The following is a 22,875-nucleotide window of genomic DNA, read 5'->3' on the forward strand; positions in this document are numbered from 1 at the left end:
CACGTTCAGTATCGCACGCTCCGACATATTCTTGAATGAATCATCACGTCACTATCATCAAGTGGATCCGGATCAAGTTTAATTGTTTTGTTGTGGAAATTAAGACACGGGGATGTGCCTTGGCTTGATGAGCCACGTGGGAAATCTCTACAAGCCCTTTTACAAATGCCCACCCGGAGGGAAGAAAGAGGTGGGCTTACAAGTTATGGCCACTTCAGCCCCCTCGCAAGATGTAATTCAGGCGGGCAACGCTGCTGGGTGAAAATTCAATATACAGCCAAACAACATATCAACACTGTTTTCAATATCAGATTACTGTAAAGATAGGAGATAGCAAATGCCGCGCAGACCCCCTCACGTCCCGGTCCCCAAGACCCTTCTTCATTGTCTTCAGCAGTTTTGCCCGTACAGCCGCCAAAGCACGGCGGACTCCAGCGTGCCACGCATGGCGCATGCGCAGGACCCGAGGCTTGGGAGGAGAGCTGAGGCTCCGAGGATGTTTCCCAGAAGCCCGGGCCACTCGCTACCGTCCTCCCTCTCGCTCGCGGGCCGCGTGACGTGACTCCGCCCGTCACGTTCCTCTGTCGCAAACGGTGGTTTGCCAGCGCCCCCTTGCGGTCCGGTTGAGCGCTGCGGCCGTGCACGCAGGGCCTGAGCGAGCGAGTAGGGAAAGCGCGGAGGGTCCCGCCGCCGCCGCTGCCGCCGGCGTCACCGTAGCGCGCCGACCTGTGGTGGCGCGGCTGAGTGGATAGGAGCGGAGCGGGGGGTGAGGGAGAAGAGGACGCGCGGAGCGGGGAGGGAGGAGGCCAGACGAGGCGGGGGGAGGGGGAGCAGCGGTGGCGCAAGCCGCGCGGAGCCGCGCAGCCCGGGTCCGCTCCCTGCTCCGCCGCCGCCACCCGCCCCAGGCAGCAGAGCCGGCGCCCCAGCGGCCCCCGGAACACCTCAAAGCGGACGAAGGAGTCCATGTTGGGGAACTTGGCGGCGGCGTGACGGGGACCTAGGGACCTGCAGTGGGGCCGTCGCCGCCGGAGCCAGCGCCTCGACCTCAGTCTGAGGTAAACACGGGCCGACCCCGGGGGTGGACGGGCGCGGGCAGCTGTCGGGGCGGGGTGGGGGTTACGGGCCGGCGCAGAGCCGGTGAGCGGGCCCGGGGCGACGGGAGGGCGGACAAAGTTTCGGAATCCGCGCGGCCCAGGAGGCGTTCTGCGCACGGAGGAAAGTTGAAGCCTCTTCTCGAAGCGGGGAAAGCTGCGGCGGGGGCGGCGGAGAGGGCCCCCCCCTTCCCTTTCGCCACCCTCCCCCTTCCTTTTCGCCACCCCCCCCTTCCCTCTCGCCACCCCACGAGGGCGGCCCCGTTTCGGCCGCCGCCGCCTCGCTGTCGGTACCCCGTCCCATTTCCTCCTTGTGGCCTACCCGTCTCCCGCCGCCTCCGCCGGCGCAGCCCGTACCCACCCGGGGGTCCTGGGGGAGTGGGTTGAGGCTAGAGGCTCAGCTGCAGGGTCGCCACACGTCCACCCCCTCCCTCCGGGGAAACGTGTCTTTCTGGGCTTCCGGGCGCTCCCTGACCCCCGCGCCCGCTTGACTTGGGAGACTTTGCTTTTGTCAATAGCGTCCAAGCCCGCTTGTGAAACCAAACTTTACTGCGCCGTGACCTCTCGGAGTGCGCGAGTAGGGAAGTGCCGGCGCTTCTAAGCATCTGTGTTTACCCCATGCCCTGAATTTCAAACTCTTCTCCCACCGCCGATTTTTAAACCGATTTCCTGGACTGACAACAAAAGGGCCGGGAGATCTAAACTTAGCTGCGCCAGTCGCCCCTCCTCAGATCCTAGGAATTTTGAACCATTAAAGTCACATCTTAGAGATGGCTGGCCGTTCTCCTCCCCCGCTCCCCATTTTGGAAAATTGTTTTAAGAGTAAGCTCCTGATTTAGAGTAGTTGATTAAAACATTCAGACTCGAATGCGGAATTTTAAAATATCCTCAAAGTATTTCTGTACCGCATTATATAAAGTGTCTACGAGGTGAGCGTTTTTCATTCATGTTGGATTGCATTTTAACATCTTTGTCATACTACTAGTGAACTAAGATTTTTAGGCAAAACTGACCAAAACGTTTTTAATGTAATGCTTTGGCTAGTAGATGCTGTTCTAAAATTTTCCCAATTTGGGAAATTCACTGAATATTGGAAAGAGCATGTTTAATAGATGTATTTCTTTCATTTTAAAAGAGAAGCTAATTCATACATATGACCACTTACCTCAGTAGCAAGATATTGAAGTACATTCTTAAATAACTGGTGGATTTTGTGTTTTATTGGTATTAAAATTTTGATATGTAATCGAGTCTTTTTCCAGACTGTTGCTTTCTCTTTCCTGTTTCTTTGGCAGTTGGCTTAATCATTTCACTTTTTTTGCTCTTGGCTAAAAGGTTCAGTAAAAAGTTTGTGGGACTTTTGCTTTTGTTTAACTTACTGGGCAGAAGAAATGAAACTGTCTTTGGATTTCTTTTGTCTTATACTATCCTATCAAGGATAATCTGAATTTACTTTGTATTTTGTTTATGCATTATGAAGGTTTTTTTAAAAAAAAATAGCAATTCTTATTGTAACTGCATTTTTTTCGTTGTATTATTTTTTGGTGCTTGCAAGTATAGTAATAATCATTCCGTTTTACATTCATATAGTGACCTTTTTGCTTGAGAATTTGAGTACATCTTAAGTTTTTGGCTTGGTAAGATTTGGATGTCGGCTTACTCTAAGTGTATTCATGCTGTAAAGACACTCTTCACTATGTTAAGGGGGAAAAGAACTGTGGAAGAAAATGGAAAATTGTTCCTAAATATGCTGCCTGAAACATATGTCAGTGGAGAAATTTTTAAGGGAAATTTTTTTGTATGCCTTTAGGCAGTGGTAACGGGGTCCTTGGGTTAAGATTGAAACTTTTCAGAGATCATTCAGCTTCCCCATAATTCTTTGGGCACTAACCAATACTTTAAGCAATTTTCTTTAAAAGCTGTGCTGTTAATCAGAGATAGGATGAATCAGTGCTGTTACATGATGTTGATTCATCAGTAGCATCTTTTAGTAATAAGAGAGTGCAGAATTATCCTACTCATCTACCTAATACTGAACTTTTTTTTTTTTTTTTAGTTTCATCAGTGAGAAATAGTTGTAAAACCTTACTAAGGAGAGTGGCAGGCATAAAAGTAATAAAGAGTCAGCCTTAGAGTAATTTTCATTGTAACTTCCTTTTAGTAAGCTCTGCCATCATTTACCCTTGTCTTTAAGTGATGTAAATTGGATCTTGACTTACCTTGCCCAGTGAAATAACCTTTTTTTTTAAAATTAATTTATTTTATTTTTAGCTGCGTTGGGTTTTCATTGCTGCTCACAGGCTTTCTCTAGTTGTGGCGAGCAGGGCCTACTCTTCATTGCGGTGCGCGGGCTTCTCAATGCGGTGGCTTCTCGTTGCGGGGCACGGGCTCTGGGTGCGCGGGCTTCAGTAGTTGTGGCACGCGGGCTCAGTAGTTGCGGCTTGCGGGCTCTAGAGCGCAGGCTCAGTAGTTGTGGTGCAGGGGCTTAGTTGCTCCGCGGCATGTGGGATCTTCCCAGACCAGGGCTCAAACCCACATCCCCTGCATTGTCAGGCGTATTCTTAACCACTGCGCCACCAGGGAAGCCCAGTGAAATAATCTTAATTGTATACTCTGTCCTGAAGAGTAAGTTAATAGCTTTGTATCTTATCTTGCATCCAAGTGCTTACTTTTAGTAGCATTGACTAGAGCCTAGAGTTAAAATACCCTTTATCATTTTATTGCTGTTCCCAATCTTTGCATTGTTGTGGTCCTCGCTTTTCTTATTTAAGGCTGTGGCTTTGTAATTCATAGTACTTAAGCACATAAAAGTTCATTATAAAATGTAAAAACAGCATTGTCATCTCTCACAAAATAATGTCCTAAAAGGTTTCACCATGACCTTTCCTCACCTAGAATCTTTAACACTCAACAGCCAGAGTGACCCTGATAAAATATATCAGGTCATGTCACTTCTCTTCTCAAATGGCTTCCCTTCTCAGCCGTAGTAAAATCCATAATCCTTATTATGGTCTCCCAGGCTCTGAGCCTTTTGAGTCTCTTCATCCTCTCTGACTTTATTACTTCACTCTTTCTGTAGCCACACTTCTACTCTACTACTGAGGTGTTCTTTGACTACTCCGTAAAACACAGGCCCTCCTCCCACATTTCTTAGCCCTTTTTAAGCCAGATTTTTCTCCATAGCACTTAACACTTTCCAAGATACTGTAGAATTTACTAACTTAAGTTTATTATATATTTTTTCTTTACTCAAATGCAAGTTCTATGAGAATGGGGTTTGTCAGTTTGGGTCACTGTTTTGTCCCCAAACACTGAACAATGTGTGACGCACAGTAGATACTTAACAAATACGTAATGAATTAACATGCTTTCAGCTAGAAAACATTACAAATAGTAATTGTGGTTTGAAACTTGAGACTATGCAAGTCTCATTCTTTTGCATAAACTGCTAATATAACTTGGAAAAAAGAGATGCTAAAATGGAATCACAGTGGCCTCTAACATTAAAAAAAAAAAAAAAAAAAAAAGTTTGTTGGAGGAATGTGAGCTCCCAAAGAATACTGTGAAGGTCAGAGAGGAGGTGAGTGTGGTATTACAGAAACCAAAGGAAGAGAGTATTTCAAGGGGAGAGTAGTCAGTAGAGTCAAGTGATGATGAGAGTTGAATAAGGTGAGAGCTGAAAGATTTTTCTTTGGGGAATCCCCTAGCGGTCCAGTGGTTAGCCCTCCACGCTCTCACTGCTGAGGGCCCGGGTTCGATCCCTGGTCCGGGAACTAAAGTCCCACAAGCTGCGTGGCGCGGCCAAAATAAAAAGATTTTTGTTTACGTTTAACAACATGGAGCTCATTGGGTTTTTGAACAAGCAGGATAATAAGCTTATTTTTAAACCGATGCTCCAGTAATTGCGTAACTAGATCTAAAAGTACTGGGATCAAAGATTAAGAAATTATCTACTCACATTACAGAAGAGACCTAATGTTTATCAGATATTTACTGTGTGCCAAACACTCTGTTCTAGACATTTTGCATGAATTTTCATTTGATCTTTTCAGCAGCCTTGCAGTATTGGTTGTATTTAATCCATTTTACAGAAAGGAGTATGAGGCTCTGGAGAAGTTAAGAAGTCAGATGACTTGCTAAGTGTCAGAGCACTTGTTAAGAATCTATACCCAAGTCCGTCTGACTCTTTGGCCTTTAGTTAGTCCTTACGTCAAGTTGACCTCCCAAACTCTGCATTAGTGTTGTCTAGTAGTAGAACTTGCTGTGATGATGGAAGTGTTCTGTATCTCTGCTGCCCAATATAGTAGCTGATAGTAACTGTAGTAGATAGTGGCTGTTGAACACTTGAAATGTAGCCAGTGCAGTCGGGGAACAGAATAGTGGTACTGTGTTGGACAGTGCAGATATAGATCAAAAGAATCCCATGAATAATAAAGCAGAGTCTTTTCTTATTATAAGAAGAGATGGAAACACATATTCCTCATTTGAAAGGAATACTGTTTTGCTTATATTCTAGTTTTAGATGCTGTAAATGAATATTTATAAGTAATCTTTTCCGTTTTTTTTTTTTTTTGAAAACAATCTCAAACTTTCAGAAAAGTTCCAAGTGCAATGCAAAGAACTTTTCCCCCCAAAGCTATTTGAGAGTAAGTTGCAGATGCAGTCTCATCACCCCAAACAAGGACAAGGACTTTCTTTCTGTTACATAAACAATATTAAAATTAGGAAATTAACCTTGCTATATTACTACCATATAACCCTCAAACCTCATCCAAGTTTTGCCAGTTTTCACAGTAATTTCCTCTATAACAAAATGATCCAGTTCAGAATTTTGTGTTGCATTCATTTAATTGTAATGTCCTTCAACCTAGAACAGTTCCTTAGCCTTTTATTGATTTTCATGACCTTGACACTTGGAAAGATTACATGTCAGTTTTGTTGTAAAATTTCTCTCGATTTGGATTTGCCTGATGCTTCTTCATGATTGGATTCAGATTGTGCATTTTTTGGTAGGAGTATCACAGTGATGATACTGTTTTCTCATGGCATCCTATCAGATGGCATAATACAGTTCCTGTTTGTCCCCTTACTCATGATGTGCACTTTGATCACTTAATTAAGGTGAAGTCTCCCAAGCTTCTGCACTGGCAAGTTTTTTTCCTGTCTTAGTAATTAATAAGTACTTTGTGGGGAAGTATTTTGAGACTGTATTAAGCCCATTCCTTATCAAACTTGCTCTTTGTTGATTCTCAAATTGTCCCAGCTTTGGCCAGTGAAAGCCCCTTCAAGCTAGTTTTTGTGTTCTTTTGACTTGCTTTGAGCACTTCCTTACTTTTTGACACAAGAAAATGTTCCAGGCTCACCTTAAACTTTCCTTGCCACAGCCCTGGAATGAACCATTTCTCCAAGGAGTGGTTTCTTTTAGTGGAGAAAGGAGATTAGAAACCAAGATTTGAGCACTGTATTTATGTCTCCATCTATATGTAAAAAACCATGAGTTGGTACCAGTTTCTCCAATTTCAATACACAGTGTCTGCTTTAGTTTTCTCCTTCTCAAAATTTGTAACTCCTTTCTCTTAAAAGGAATAGCCTAGCTCCCATTATCCTTAGTGTATTTACTTACATGATCAATCCCCGGTATGTAGTCAGTTTCCCATTGCCACTGCTGCTTTCTCCCCCGTCTTGCATAACATTTTCACTCTACTTTGGCTCTGACACCTTGTGCCAGGATGCATTGCTCATTTCAGGCTTCTCTTATACCTCATGCAGAGCATCTTGGTATTCTGCTTGAGTTCTAGTACCTCACTCTGTGTTCTTTCACCATCCCTCATGAGGACACCTTGGTCACAGAGTTGGGTTCCAACACATCCAGGAAGAATAGCAGCATACAGACATGTTCTTTTAAGGATTATACTTACTTGTTTTTACAAAAGATGATTATACCAAAGGTTATAGTGAAAATTAATGACCAGATATGTTCTCAACTTTTAATTTAACCCCCCTTGAGATTCTCACATCTCTTAGTGATAAGACTGATCTTCCTCCTTATTTTTCCTTTTACCTTAGAGTTCTCAGATTTACTTTTGAGAGAGTCTTCTTAATGTAATTTTAGTAGTAAGGTAAAAATTAGTTGAGTTCTTTTGTATGTAGGTTTTGGAGTCAATCAGACCTGGCTTTGAATGCTGATTGTCCCATATACTACTGATTGTCACCTTTCCTAGGTGACTTAATCAATGTCCCAGTTTCCTCACCTATTTTAATTTTAAGTAACATTTACCTGAGTCCAGTGGTAATAGCAGCTAACCCCATCTCTGTCTTTCATCCTCTTAAGTTAGCTCTGTTTAGTGAGTGATTTTGAAGCCGTTTTAGCAGTGTTCTAGTATTGAATCTTGGTGGTGTTTTAATTTTTAGAATGTACTGTCGTATGTGTTTTGAGGGTTAAATGTGCAAAAGTGTGCCAGAGTATTCAGTTCATTTCCTGATACAAAGTAGGCATTCTCTCTACCTTTAGTTCTGTGCTCCAGGTTTGTTGATATCTATGTGTCTGTTAAGTCTGGGGATGAAACATGGCCTTTGCCCTTGGGGCGCTTAGTCCTAATCAGGCCTTCTTTATTGCTCCCCAGTGGTGTTTGTGTTTTTTCCTAACTAGTTTTCCATAGATTACTCACTTTCCCCACTTGCTGCTGCTGGATTATTTTCAAAACTCCCAATTTAAACATCTCAGAAACTACTCTCAAAATAGATAAGTGAGAGAGAGGTGGACTTTTCCTTAGTGATTCTCTGCTTTTTAGAAAACACAATTTAAGTCCTACCTTGGACTTAAACTTTAAGTCCCTTTACATTCTGGGCCATAATTATGTCTTTGCCCTTATCTTCTATTAGTGTCCTAAATGAATTCTTTCTGACTAAATTAGTCCTGAAAAGTGACCTGTATCTCACATTTGGCACTTAGCATATGCTATTTTGTTGTTCATCTTTTGTATCCTATTTTTGCACTTCCACTTTTTGCAAGGATATAGTATCTTAATCTGTCTTTGTAGTCCAATGCCAGGCCCAATACCCTAACCATAGTAGTAGTTCAGCAGCTTGAAGTAAACAGAAACAAATATAAACATTAAAAAGAGCAGCCACAGCAACATGGCTTTGAAAATTCTCTGGAATCAGTGAAACAGCTTACAAATGATACATGATTTGTTAATATAAATATTTTGTATGCCTGGATGGCCTGTCAAGAAAATTGCTTCTTTAAACTACTGTTCTAACTGGGAATAAAATATTAATAACTTAAAATTTTGTAAGCTGTCATTCACCTGAAAACCTTATCATAGAAAAGCCTTCTTCAGGGGCTTCCCTGGTGGTGCAGTGGTTAAGAATCTGCCTGCCAATGCAGGGGACATGGATATGAGCCCTGGTCTCGGAAGATCCCACATGCTGCGGAGCACCTAATAAGCCCGTGCACCACAACTCCTGAGCCTGTGCTCTAGAGCCCGCAAGCCACAACTACTGAAGCCCACGCATCACAACTACTGAAGCCTGCGCACCTAGAGCCTGTGCTCCGCAACAAGAGAAGCCACCGCAGTGAGAAGCCCGCACACTGCAATGAAGAGTAGCCCCCGCTCACCAAAACTAGAGAAAGCCCGCGCGCAGCAACAAAGACCCAATGCAGCCAAAAATAAATAAATGAATGAATTTATTAGGGAGGAAAAAAAGGTTTCATATAGGACAGCTTTAATGATTTAGGCCATATTTCTTTAGGAACTGTTGTACATGTCCAGTTACTTGGACATAAACATGAGTAATATGAGGAAGATGCATGAAACAAAATACCTTTATTGTTTCAAAACTGCTACAGAATTAGATAAAACTGAAACAGAACATGAAGGAGAAACAAATTCAATCAAGCCCTTAAAAGAAGTTTATAGTATGTTTCATATTAATATAGCCATTCCAACTTTCTTTGATTATTACTTGCATGATGTAATTTTTTCCCATACTTTTATTTCCATACTTTTATTTACTATGTCCTTATGTTTAAAGTGAGTTTCTCTCTCCCCGCCCCCCATGATGTCACGATTCCCTCCTGGCTGTTCCTAAAGGCAGCCATGGAGCTCAATAAAATTTACTTTCCTGGAAAAAGGAAATAAAGTGAGTTTTTTGCAGACAGCATGTCAGTCTTTTTAACAATCCAATCTGACAATCTCTCAATTGATATATTTAGATTATTTGCATTTAATGTAATTATTGATATGGTATGCTCCTTTGTTCCCCATTTACTGCCTTTTTTTTCATTCTCATCCTAGGGCCTTTTTTTTTTTTTTTTTTAAACATACACATATATCTATTCTTTTTCAGAGTCTTTTCCCATGTAGGTTATTACAGAGTATTGAGTAGAGTTCCTTGTGCTGTACAGTAGGTCTTTGATGATTATCTCTTTTATATACAGTGGTATGTATATGTTAACCCCAACTTCCTAATTTATCCTTTCCCCACCCCCAACCTTTCCCCTTTGGTAACCATAAGTTTGTTTTCTGAGTCTGTGAGTCTGTTTCTGTTTTGTAAATAAGTTCATTTGTATCATTTTTTAAGATTCCTCATATAAGTGAGGCAAACTCTATCAAACTCTTAGAGGAAAACATAGGCAGAACACTCTATAACATAAATCACAGCAAGATCCTTTTTGACCCACCTCCTAGAGTAAGGGAAATAAAAACAAAAATAAGCAAGTGGGACCTAATGAAACTTAAAAGCTTTTGCACAGCAAAGGAAACCATAAACAAGATGAAAAGACAACCCTCAGAATGGGAGAAGATATTTGCAAGTGAAGAAACTGACAAAGGATTAATCTCCAAAATATACAAAGCAGCTCATGCAGCTCAATATCAAAAAAACAACCCAATCCAAAAGTGGGCAGAAGACCTAAATAGACATTTCTCCAAAGAAGGTATACAGATTGCCAACAAACACATGAAAGGATGTTCAACATCACTAATCATTAGAGAAATGCAAATCAAAACCACAATGAGGTATCACCTCACACAGGTCAGAATGGCAATCATCAAAAAAATCTACAAACAATAAATGCTGGAGAGGGTATGGAGAAAAGGGAATCCTCTTGCACTGTTGGTGGGAATGTAAATTGGTGCAGCCACTATGGAGAACAGTATGGAGGTTCCTTAACTAAAAACAGAACTATCATATGACCCAGCAATCCCACTACTGGGCATATACCCTGAGAAAACCATAATTTAAAAAGAGACATGTACTGCAATGTTCATTGCGGCACTATTTACAATAACCAGGACATGGAAGCAACCTAAGTGTCCATTGACAGGTGAATGGATAAAGAAGATGTGGCACATATATAAATGGAATATTAGCCATAAAACGAAACAAAACTGGAATATTTGTAGTGAGGTGGCTGGACCTAGAGTCTGTCATACAGAGTGAAGTAAGTCAGAAAGAGAAAAACAAATACCATATGCTAACACATACATATGGAATCTAAAAAAAAAAGTGGTTCTGATGAACCTAGGAGCAGGACAGGAATAAAGACGCACACGTAGAGTGGACTTGAGGACACAGGGAGGGGGAAGGGTGAGCTGGGACAAAGTGAGAATGGCATGGACCTGTATACACTACCAAATGTAAAATAGATAGCTAGTGGGAAGCAGCTGCATAGCACAGGGAGATAAGGGAGGTGCTTTGTGAACACCTAGAGGGGAGGGGTAGGGAGGGTGGGAGGGAGACGCAAGAGGGACGGGATATGGGGACATATATATACATACAGGTGATTCGCTTTGTTATACAGCAGAAACTAACACACACTGTAAAGCAATTAATACTCCAATAAAGGTGTTTAAAAAAAAAGAGAGAAAGTAATGGCTAGAAACAGTGTGAAAATCACAGCCAAAAGTCCAGTTCTTGGGGCATTTGAAGCCCCAGTAATAAGATTAAATTTCGGAGAGAATCCCAGTATCTGCCCATGCCTGATGCTAGCATGAAAAAGTGTTGGGTTTTTTTTTTTTTTTTTTTTGCTTCTTTTAAAAGTAAATTTTCATGGTATGTAATAACATTTCTAGGTTAGAATAGTAGTGTATCATAGGAGTAGGATTGTGAAATGCCTCTTTAAATTATGTGTGAAAAATTCATTTGAGAACACATTCATCATATACTTATATAACATAATAAAATTGTGTTTATCTCTGAAATAGCTACCTAAGTTGAGTTTAAGAAATTCTGATAATAGGCATAGCTAGAGTAGAGAGTGGATGTCCTGTGTACTATACAAAACAGTTGCTCCCCCCTCCCCCCGTATTAGTTTCACTATAGCAACTTGTACCAATTTGGAAGGGATTAGTACAAAGGAAGTGACATTTCTTGAGGAACCAGTCAAAGAATGACATTTAACATCTGTGCAAAAAAGAGACTGATTTCGGGCTTCCCTGGTGGCGCAGTGGTTGAGAATCTGCCTGCCAGCGCAGGGGACACGGGTTCGAGTCCTGGTCTGGGAAGATCCCACATGCCACGGAGCAACTGGGCCCGTGAGCCACAACTACTGAGCCTGCGCGTCTGGAGCCTGTGCTCCGCAGCAAGAGAGGTCACGACAGTGAGAGGCCCGCGCACCGCGATGAAGAGTGGCCCCCGCTCACCGCAGCTAGAGAAAGCCCTCGCACAGAAACGAAGACCCAACACAGCCATAAATAAATAAATAAATTTAGAAAAAAAAAGAGACTGATTTCTAGAGTTGAAATTCTATAATGTAAGGTTTTTAAAATCTTGTTTAAACAGAACAGAGCAATATTTCAGAAGCAATGTTTTGAACCTTGTCCTTTTCCCCCCACTGCTATAGATGAAATTCATTTCCATTCCTCTGTAACAAGCATTTGTATGTGGTATTTTATTCTGTTTCCTCTCTAATTCTTAGGATTTGTTTGTTTATTTGCGAATGTTTCCTGTGCCTTACATAATTTTCCCATCTCCTTTTTTGGGAGATAGGTAGACAGGGATTACCATTTAAATTCAGGAGTCTCTCTAAGGTAGATTAAAGGTTAAATTAAAGAAATGGTCTATAGTTTTCCTGTTTGGGGTTAGAAGAAAAGTATAAAAAGACTCCAGTTCTTTCTCTACTTCCTTGCTTCCTTCCAGGATCCCCTTTCCTCTTGGTTATTCTGCCCAGATATGAGGGTACATTGCTCTTGATCCCAAGGGCTCCTGTAGTCCTCTTGGGAGGTTTGTTGTGAGGTGAGTCTCTAACACCTCATTGTTCTTTTTGCTTTTTTGTCTCTAGTAGGCATAAGGTTTAATCTTCTAAATGTAAACACAACTTTTCAGACTTGTAACTCTTGCCTTCAGCAGACCTGTAATAAATGTTGAGGAATGGGTGATGGAAAGAAACAAAAATGTAAGAGCTTTAGGTTTGTCTTTATCATTTAAATTAGTGCTTTAGTAAATGGGGTTGAAAAAATGGAGGTGAGAATCTCAAGGACAAATGAAGATTACATAATCACTTCCTTCTTCTATTCCCTCCTCCATACCTTAGGCAGGGGTGGGATTTATTAGAGAAGAATTGCATAAATATATATTGAAATTATTAGAGTACATATAACATGCTGCTGTTCTATAATTGTTTCTCATTTGGAGAAATAGTGGAAGCCTGTCATATTATTATGGTATCTTTATCAAACTCTTTATGGTTAAACTATCCAATCATGTAGAAGGCACTCATTTTTCTTTTTTAATTAAAGTACTGCATTGTAGGAATATTCTTCTCATAGAGTGAACAACTATCACATAAGAGTAACCCAACTGGGAGCCATCTATAGTGCCTGTCTTCCCCCATACAATGAAAAACCTGCTAGCTCTATACCATCACTAGGGTCTTAGAACGGATCTCTTTTTATAGTTCCGTCTTAGAATTTAGTGGGGTTGTGAAGTTGTGTCTGTGCTTTTAGTCTCTGTGTCTCCCCAAGCCATAGGTATGTGTTGTCTGTGAGACCCTTCAGTGCTACAGAAATACAGGAACCCTCAGATACCTCCTCTCAAGCTCAAATGTGGTGATGTAATTTGGGTGGTCTCTGTGTTGGCGATAAAGACTGAGAGTATGAGTGAAGTCGTCAGTGAAAAAGTACCTTTGTTGAGAAAGTTGATTTATATTCCCATGATTGCTCTCTCATGTTAGTCTTTACTTTTAAAAACATTTTAACATTTATTAACATATAGTAAAATTGACCTTTTTGGGGTATGTAGTTCTGTGAACTTCAATACATGTATAGATTTTTATTACTACCACCAGAGTCAGGATTCAGAATGGTTTCCAGAAAACTCCCTTGTGCTATCTTTGTAGTCTAACCTTCCCCTGACCCAGGCAGCCACTGATAATGGTTCTTTATTACTACAGTTTTGACTTTTTGAGACTGTCCTATAAATGTAATTATGTATCAGTAATAGGTAATCTTTTGAGACTGGCTTCTTTCACTCAGTATATTGCCTTTAAGATTCATGTAAGTTGTTGAGTGAAACACCAGTTCATTTCTTTTCGTGGCTGAGTAGTATTCTACTGTATGGATGAACATATCATAGATTGTTTATTTTGATGAAATCTAGTATATCAATTTGTTCTTGTACTGTTTTTGTCTGGTTTTGGTATCAGGGTAATGCTGGATTCATAAAATGAATTGGGAAGTATTTATCTTCCAAACTCTGGAAGAGATTGTGTTATTGAAATGTTTAGTAAAATTCACCAGGGAAATTGTCTGGGGTTGGAGGTTTCTTTTTTGGAAGACTTTTAACTACAAATTCAGTTTCTTTGTACCGGGGCTATTCAGTGCTGTTCTACTTAATTAGTCTTGCTAGAGGTTTCAGTTTTATTGATCTTTTCAAAGAATGAGCTTTTGGTTTTATTGATTTTTGTTTTTCTGTTTTCAGTTTCATTGATTTCACATTTGTCCTTTAAGGATAATTTCACTAGCTTGAGATTTTAGGTTTTTAAAGTTCTTTTCCATTTTAAACTAAGAATGTTGTTTCACTTCCTTCTGGCCTGTGTTGTTTCTGATGAGAAATCAGTAGTTATTCAAATCATTAACCTATCTTCCCCACATAAGTAATGTATTGTTATTTCAATCTACTTGTAAGATTTTTTTCCTTTGTAATTTTCAGCAGTTTGTGATGTGTCCAGGAATGAATTTCATTGGAATTATCCTGTGTGAGGTTTATGAGCTCCTTGAATGTAGAGGTTTATGTCTTTCAACAAATTTGGGGAGTTCCCAGCCATTATTTCTTATTATTACTCTCCTTTCCTCTCCCTCCCCCCACCGCACCCACAGTCATTTTCCTCCCCTTCTTGAGCTCTTGACAAGAATGTTAGGGTATTGGCATTGTTCCACTGTTTCCTGAGGCACTAATGGTTTTTTTTTCTATGTTTTTCTCTCTGTTGTTTAGATTGGGTAATTTCTGTTGCTCTGTCTTCCAAGTTCACTGACTTTCCATTCTGCTATTGAGTCTGTGCAGTGTATTTTCTATTTCAGTTATTGCGTTTTTCAGTTCTAAAATTTCCATTTGGTGCCACTTTATTTCTTTGTTGTGATTTTCTAGCTTTCCATTTGTTTCAAGAGTATTTGATTTTACTTGTTGGAACATTTTTATTCCCTGCTTTAAATCTTTGTCAGACAATTCACCCAATGCTGTAATATCTGTGTCTTCATGGTGTTGGTTTCTGTGGGTTGTCTTTTCCCATGAGTGTTTGAGATTTTCCTGGTTTTCTGTATGCCAAGTAATTTTGGACATTTTGAACAATTTACAGGTTACCGTCTCAAGCTCTTTCCTCTCTGTTATATCCATGGTATTTTCTAGATCCTTGGAACACCCCCACCCACCCCCACCCCACACACACTTTTCTGTCTTCTGGCTAGAAAGCTCAGTCTTTGTTTACTCCACTGTGGTGTATACTTTCCACAGTTGCATCTGGAGTCAAATGACAGGAAGACAGGAGAAAAATCAATGAGATTAGCCCAGAGTTTCTTCAGTCAGTGAGTATGGTACTTTTCCTTTAGAGTTTTAGGCTTCTGCTGACCTTGCTGCTGTCACTGTTGAAGCCATCACCACCACAGGATTGCTTGGGAACTGGGGCATGAAGAACAGAAAAAAAAAAAAAAAGATTTCCTTCACTCTTGAGTATTGGGGAGGCCCCTTTCCTACTCCTTGGGCAGAGCTAGAGGACTTTTCTTAGAGTGCTAGCCTGTGCGCTCGCGCCCTGTCGCCCTGTCGCCCTCTCACTCTCTCACCCTCTCGCCCTCTCGCCCTCTCTCACTAGTGGTCACTTTATAGGTTTCAGGCTTCATGAAGCCCAGGCTGGAGGGAAAATTGGATGGGGAAGAAATTATAAACGCACTACCAGTTTGATAATATATCAGATTTTGGGCTCTTCCCCAATCTACCTGTTATTGCTTACCTTTTAATTTTCGGTTAGCTGCTCCATTTATTCTGTCTAGGTTTTATAGTTTCATTCAGTGAGATTAACAAGGTAGAATGTACTTATTCCATTTTACACAGAATGGAAGCTTCCCAGTCTCACTTATTATCTGTTTTAGAATGTCACGGCAACTTGAATCTCCTTATTTTGTAATTAAATATGGTTTGTCAATTATATCTTATTTTTTTCAACATATATGTGACCCTGCCATGTATAACAGTGCAAGTTTTGTCAAGGAGATGGTACTACATTAAGTGTAGAAGGAAATGGGAACATTAATTTTTCTTTTAGAGTAATAGCATAGTTTTCATGAAATCTTACCAAAATTATATTACGTTTGAAAAACTGTTTTCCTATTTTCAATTTAATCTATGTTTTCTGCCTGAGGATTTCTGGCTTGCCTTTCACTTTGGAAATGTTTTAGTTTTTATTCATTTTAACCTTTTAAAAAAATGATTCGTTTCAATAATTAGGTTATTGGTCATCATAGAGCATAGTATGAGGTGACATCCTTCATATTAGTGGAGTCTTTTGGCGCTCACTTCCTGTTGCAGACACTGGAAGAATGTTAGAGACATTCTGAAGGCTTATCTTTACTTCCTGGATCGATATATGAAGCTGGTTTTATTATAAGACCTATAAATGTGGATGACTTCAGGTTCTTTATTTTCAGTTTACCTGGTAAACTATAAGACATAGGATTATCTGTTCATCAGTGAATGGTGCTGAGAAAACAAGCCTTTTTTTGAATATAGGTCCAGAATGAAGGAGTTGAATATGAAAAGATTCCTCGAAATTGCTACTGTTGATCAACTGCTGACAAGCAACCAAATCACTGATAACCCTGTCAGAAACTGAACTAGATAGAAAGTATTTCCAGGGCCTGATATGCAATAGTAACTGAAAGCAGAGCATGTGTCTTAGTCTGTTTGGGTTGCTATAACAAAATACCAAAACTGCATGGCTTGTAAAGAACGAAATTGGGACTTCCCTGGTGGTGCAGTGGTTAAGAATCCACCTGCCAATGCTGGGACACGGGTTCGAGCCCTGTTCCGGGAAGATCCCACATGCCACGGAGCAACTAAGCCTGTGCGCCACAACTACTGAGCCTGCACTCTAGAGCCTGCAAGCCATAACTACTGAGCCTGTGTGCCACAACTACTGAAGCCCGTGTGCCTAGAGCCCGTGCTCCACAACAAGAGAAGCCACCGCAATGAGAAGCATGTGCACTGCAACAAAGAGTAGCCCCCGCTCACTGCAACTAGAGAAAGCCTGCGCACAGCAGCGAAGACCCAACACAGCCAAAAATGAATAAATTTTTTTAAAAAGAATGAGGGCTTCCCTGGTGGCGCAGTGGTTGAGAGCCCGCGTGCCGATGCAGGGGATACGGGTTCGTGCCCGGGTCCGGGAAGATCCCACATGCCGCGGAGCGGCTGGGCCCGTGAGCCATGGCCGCTGAGCCTGCGCGTCCGGAGCCTGTGCTCTGCAACGGGAGAGGCCACAACAGTGAGAGGCCCTCATAATGCAAAAAAAAAAAAAAAAAAAGAATGAAATTATTTCTAGAGGCTAAAAGTTCAGGTTCAGGGTGCTAGCATGGTTGGGTGAGGGCCCTCTTCCAGGTCTCAGACTTTCCCTTGAATCCTCACATGGTGGAAGGGATTAGGGATCTTCTTGGAGCCTCTTTTATAAGGCACTAATCCCTTTCATGAGGGTTCCACCCTCTTAACTTAAGTACATCCCAAAGGCCCCCCTTACTAATAATACCATCACCTTTAGGGATAAGGATTTCACCATGAATTTTCGGGAGATATAAACATTAAGACCATAGCAGCGTGTAAATGAATCAATAAAACAAAAATTGATTGAGTTTTATATCCATTTCAGTTTTACTGTTGTTTGGTATTTATAAAGTTGGGGTGAAATTGAAAGTATTGGCGGGAATGAAAATTTTGTTGCTGTTTTTGTAAATAGATATCATGATTTGTTGGTTCTCCATTGAATTATTTTCTGATTAAGAGTTTTATTTTTAACTAAAAAAATCTGATGTTGAAAAAATATGTAACTTGTGATCATGAATAGAGAGAAATTGGTGTGTTGAAGGGCAAACACTTTGTTTATTAAAGACCTGTAAATTATTATTTTTAATTCATTACATTCAGTTAGATATTAACATACTCAGATCATTGTATGGAACTGTACTATGTTATAAAATTTGAAGAAAGAGAAAAGATACTTTTCTCCACCTATATGTCTAAACATTAGTCTGAAAAGCTTTTTCTGGGGATAAAACTTTATTGTGTGGGATCAGGTACAGTGTGTGTTTCGTGTTTGCCTAATGGTCACTCCCATAGAGGAAGTGTAAAATAGTCAGAAAATCACCCTACCTGTTTGCATATATCTTTCGTTTGTTTTAAAAATTAAAATCCTCACTATCATGTTTAAGTTGACAGTTCCATTTTTGAGTCCTTTAAAGATGGAAATGCTATAGTGGTACAGAATAGTTGGGTGGGGGTAGAAAAATACATTTTAAATCTATTTGGTCTTCATTGGGAAGCCATTTTTACAAAGGCATATGTTGCAAGGATACATCGGTGCTCATTGTGTGCTTTTTTAGTATCCTGTGCTTACCACCATTACAGCATCTGCTATACTCCATTGTTATTGATTTTTGTTTTTGTTTTTGTCAGGTGTGTCAGTGCTTAAGGCCTAGTGGTACCTAGAAAATATGGAGCACTGACTAAATATTTAATAAATAAATAGAGAGGGAAGGAGGGAGGGAGAGAGAGAAAGAGAAGGAGAAGGAGAGAAAGAGGCAGGCTGTAGAAATGTGGGGAGTCCGGTGTGGGGCCAGTTGAAAAAGAAGAGAAAAAAAAAGAGAAAAGTGATTACTGGCTAAGGATACTAAAATCTGGAGTTCAGGAAGTAATTTAAATACTAGTAGTTGAACTTCTGGGCTCTTTAAATATCTTTTTGTATATCTTTTTCTAAATTGTTTTCTGAGGTGGTAAGCCTAAGTGTATTTGTTGGGGTAGATTTTCTTCTAATTCTCCATTACTCTGTTTTCAGTCGGTTTTCTCCTATATGCTGAAATGTGTTTTCTTGTGCTTCTCCCTTCCTGAACAAAATGTTTTCATTATTGTTTGCTTCCACTACATATGTGTGTCTTCATATTTGCAGGCATATAGTCACTCTGTCGAAATGTTTTATGTTCTAGATAAATTATACTCACATCTGGGGCCCTCTGTAATAAGTACTTCTTTATACTTTCCTAGTCTCCTTTCTTCTGTACCCAAGTTAAATAAGGGAGCATCTAGGTGAAAATAAAATGAAATAGGACTAATTTTCATAATTCCCTCTCCAGAAAAGTTTGATGGAAAACCGATTACCTGACTACTCGACCTGAAGAATCTTAAGGGTAAGAAGCCTTGTAAATATTTGTATACTTATTAAAAACTAAATGACACTCTTAGGTACCACCTAGGAAATTGTGGTTGGAGCTTCACTTAAACATGACCTCTTCTTTTTTGCTAGAGTTGCCATATGTTACGGCATTTAGTGTTTTATCTCCTATATCTATATAAAGTAGAAAATAGGATACAAAAATCCTAGGGCTATTTAGTTTGTGAGTCCTAGATTTTGTGTCTTGCTTCAACATTTTTATTTCCAGATAAACAGGAATCTTGATAAATATTATCAATGTAGAATAAAGAACTTATTTATCTTTTTGTAAGTTCCGTTTGAAGAACTATTTGACAATTTAAATTTTGTAAACATTTTACTCATATTCTTTCTATATGTGGATATTCTTTGAGTTACAGGAGTTTTTAAAATTTGTTCACTTGTTAATAATGAAAATCTGAGAGTCATACAGATTTATCAGTTTTAATCCTGTGATATACGTAAAATCCATTTGGGGTGGGGAGGTATTCATGTGTTTGTGCATGTGTGCTAGTTGTTGATTACTTTGTGCTAGTCTGAACACTTTAAATGGATTATGAGATTATGTAATTTGATTGTCATAATGACCAAAATGGTTACTGTTTTATCTCCATTTTATAGATGAGGAAACAGGCTTAAAGAAGTCACACTACTAAAGTGTCAGACTAGTTAATGTTTGAACCCAGGCAGTTTTTTTCTAAAATCAGTGCTAAAGGGACATTCCTGTCTATACTGAAGAGTGCTGGTATTAAAGCTCCAGCATCAAACTTGCAGGCGAAGGATATTCTAAACAAAAACTTGTCAAAATAGCCCACTTGAAGCAAACAAGTCTACTTGCAAAGTGTGGTAAGAGTGTTATATGGTGGAAATCAGGTAGGAAAAAAAATTAGAGGGACCATTCTGCAAGGGATTTAAAAATTAACAGTGACATATTAGAAGCAGGAGGCAGTTGATTATGTAGCAAAGAAGCTGGAAAGGAAATAACTGTTAAGCTGAAGGAGTTAATTGCCTTAACCTTACTCTGAAGCAAACAAGTTGAAAGCACTAGGGCAAATATCCATGATAGTTTAAGCCAGATTGATAAAATAAATGTAGATAAATCAACAAAATCACATAGCCTTCAGGGAATTTTTAAAGAAACTCAAGGACACCATTGCAGAACCATTGACTCAGATGTGTAATGAGAAGCTGTTATGCCATAGTACAGGTTGAATACAAATGTAAATAGATGCCTATACTTAGAAAAGCTTGAGGGGCCCTCTGCAGTGTAAAACGGAGCCACATCTCCAAACTAGGCAGCCTTCTATAGTCTTTAATAGGGTTGGCAAACGTTTTCTGAAAAGGGCCAGATCGTAATTATGTTAGGTTTTGCCAAGTATACAGTTTCTTTAGTAATTATTCAGTTTTGCCATTGTAGTGCAAAAGCAGCCATAGGCAATATATAAAGGAATGAGCATGGCTGTTCTTCAACAAAACTTTATTTACAGAAACAGCCAGTTTTTTGACCACTGGCCTATAATAATGGATCGAATTCCACCCCCCACCCCCACCCCCACTGCTGCCCCGACATCACTAACAAATAGCCTTGCTTATGGTTTCTTCAAGGGAAAATAAAAATAACATTCTTAGAGGGAGTATCAAATTTTTGAATAGTTAATTGGCAGGCACTTAATGGTTTTAAGACTGGGATTAGGATGGAAGATGTGCATTAATAGTAATGGTTAACATTTGAATGCTTTTTATTGCTAGACAGTGTCATAAGCACAGGTTTGCTTATGACAAAAATTACAATTTTTTTTTTTTTTTTTAAATTCTCAGGTAGTTAGGATAATGGGGTAAGATGGTGTGGTATGAATTTCCCCAAATGAAGAATTACACTCAATTATAGATCATACAGGGGCATAATCTGATTCTAAAATCAACTAAGTTTGGAAGTTGGCTTTATTGTACATATGAATCTTGCACAAGTCTTGATAAAGTGCAGATTCTTATTCACTAGTCTAGGGTGGTGCCTGAGGTATCTTTGTAGCAAGTTCCCAAGTGATATTGATACTGTCCTGAGTAAATATCAAGTGGAATAGTAACCTGTGGCTATCGGAATATTTTTTAAAGTATTCTTCTATCTCAGCAATTCCATCATTCTAGTTACTCAAATCAAAATACTGTGGAATAATCCTGGAATCTTGCTCTAACACATATGCCGCATTTAGTCCGTCAGCAAATCCTGATGGCTGTATTTTGAAAACTGCTGGAATCTGAGCACTTTTCATCAACCTTGCTACTACTTTAGTACAAGCCACTGTTATCTCCCCCTCTAGATTATTGCAGTAGTCTGCTTGCTGGCCTCTGCTTTTCCCTTTGCTGCCTCCTCTGCCTTAAACCCCTTACTGGCTTATCACACTCAAAAGAAGCCAATGTATTTACCTTACCCTATAAGCTGTTACCTGATACCTGAAGAATAGCACCAGAACTAAAACAAACGTTAATGTAGGCTGAGTGGGAAGTTTTCCTTTTGTTCTTGACATTCTACTTTTATTAAGGTAGACTGTGATTGAATTAACCTTTTAAAAGTAACTTTAATACTCAAATTTCCAATTTTTAACCTACTAAAACCTTTAAATTATTCTTGTATGTGTTAGCTTCTTATTTTCTGCTTGGGTTTTGAATCAAAGTATGGGCCTTTGCATTTCTCCTTATTTAATCTAATACAGAATTTTCCTAGGCAGTACATACTTTTAATGTAGAAACTCACATGTGTACATTATTTAACAAACTAATAGAAAAACTACTTCATGTACACATGGAAGAACCATAACTGATGAAATTGGGGATTTCTTGTGCCTAGATATTACGAAATATATTTGAATACTTCATTGCAATCACTTGTCTTGCATCAATTCAAGAAAGAATTCTAAGAGTTGATTTAAAAAATAATTTTACCTCATAAATTTGTTCCCCTTGACTAACAAATTAATTTCCTTTCCTCTGTTTCTCATTTTGTCTCTTGTAATCACCATTTTCCTAGTCCCCTAGGCCAAAATGATCTTTTACTCCTTCCTTTGTATTTATTTAGTCACCAAACGTCAGAAATTCTTCAGCTCTTTAAAATTTCTTTCTTTTTAATTCACTTTATAGCCAATTACTCTAGCTATGCAAACATCTCTGCTTCCAATCTCTCCCCTCTATAATCCGTTCTGTGTTTTGCAGGCAGATCATTCTTTTAAAAGATTCATTTACATTGCTTATATCATGTCAGTCTTCCTCAGAAGAATCTATAGGATTGACTCTAAACCTCTCAGTCAATCGTTAGAGATCTGTCTGTAATCTAGCCCTACTTGATTTATATTGCTCTGCTTATTACTCTCGTTACCCTCACTGTAATCTTTCAGATGAACTTCTTGGCTTACATGCCCATTTCTTCTCAGTATATACACACAGTTGCTCTTTCACCCACTGACTTTTTTTTTTAATTTTAACATCTTTATTGGAGTATAATTGCTTTACAATGGCGTGTTAGTTTCTGCTTTATAACAAAGTGAATCAGTTATACATATACATATATCCCCATATCTCTTCCCTCTTGCGTCTCCCTCCCACCCTGTGTCTATGCCACTCTCTCACTTTGTCCCAGCTTACCCTTCCCCCTCCCCGTATCCTCAAGTCCATTCTCTAGTAGGTCTGCGTCTTTATTCCCATCTTACCTCTAGGTAATTCATGACCATTTTTGTTTGTTTGTTTTTTAGATCGCATATATATGTGTTAGCATACGGTATTTGTTTTTCCCTTTCTGACTTACTTCACTCTGTATGACAGACTCTAGGTCCATCCACCTCACTACAAATAACTCAATTTCATTTCTTTTTATGGCTGAATAATATT

General features: G+C 39.7%; 1 protein-coding gene across 4 annotated transcripts in view; it reads left to right on the forward strand.

The window, feature by feature from the left end:
- Positions 1–904: 904 nt before the first annotated feature.
- Positions 905–22,875, forward strand: part of SCAF11 (SR-related CTD associated factor 11) — a 66,959-nt gene continuing 44,988 nt past the window's right edge. The window contains exons 1-3 of one of the 4 annotated variants that reach the window (XM_055085660.1): positions 907–1,055; positions 18,920–18,973; positions 19,618–19,651. The gene's annotated coding sequence lies outside the window, so the exon portion shown is untranslated. Of the gene's footprint in view, positions 1,056–18,919; positions 18,974–19,617; positions 19,652–22,875 lie in introns of all 4 variants that reach the window. The other 3 variants (XM_024122827.3, XM_024122824.3, XM_055085661.1) reach the window with 3 other exon arrangements.

Source organism: Physeter macrocephalus, chromosome 6, assembly GCF_002837175.3.
Source record: "Physeter macrocephalus isolate SW-GA chromosome 6, ASM283717v5, whole genome shotgun sequence".
Lineage (NCBI taxonomy): Eukaryota > Metazoa > Chordata > Mammalia > Artiodactyla > Physeteridae > Physeter > Physeter macrocephalus.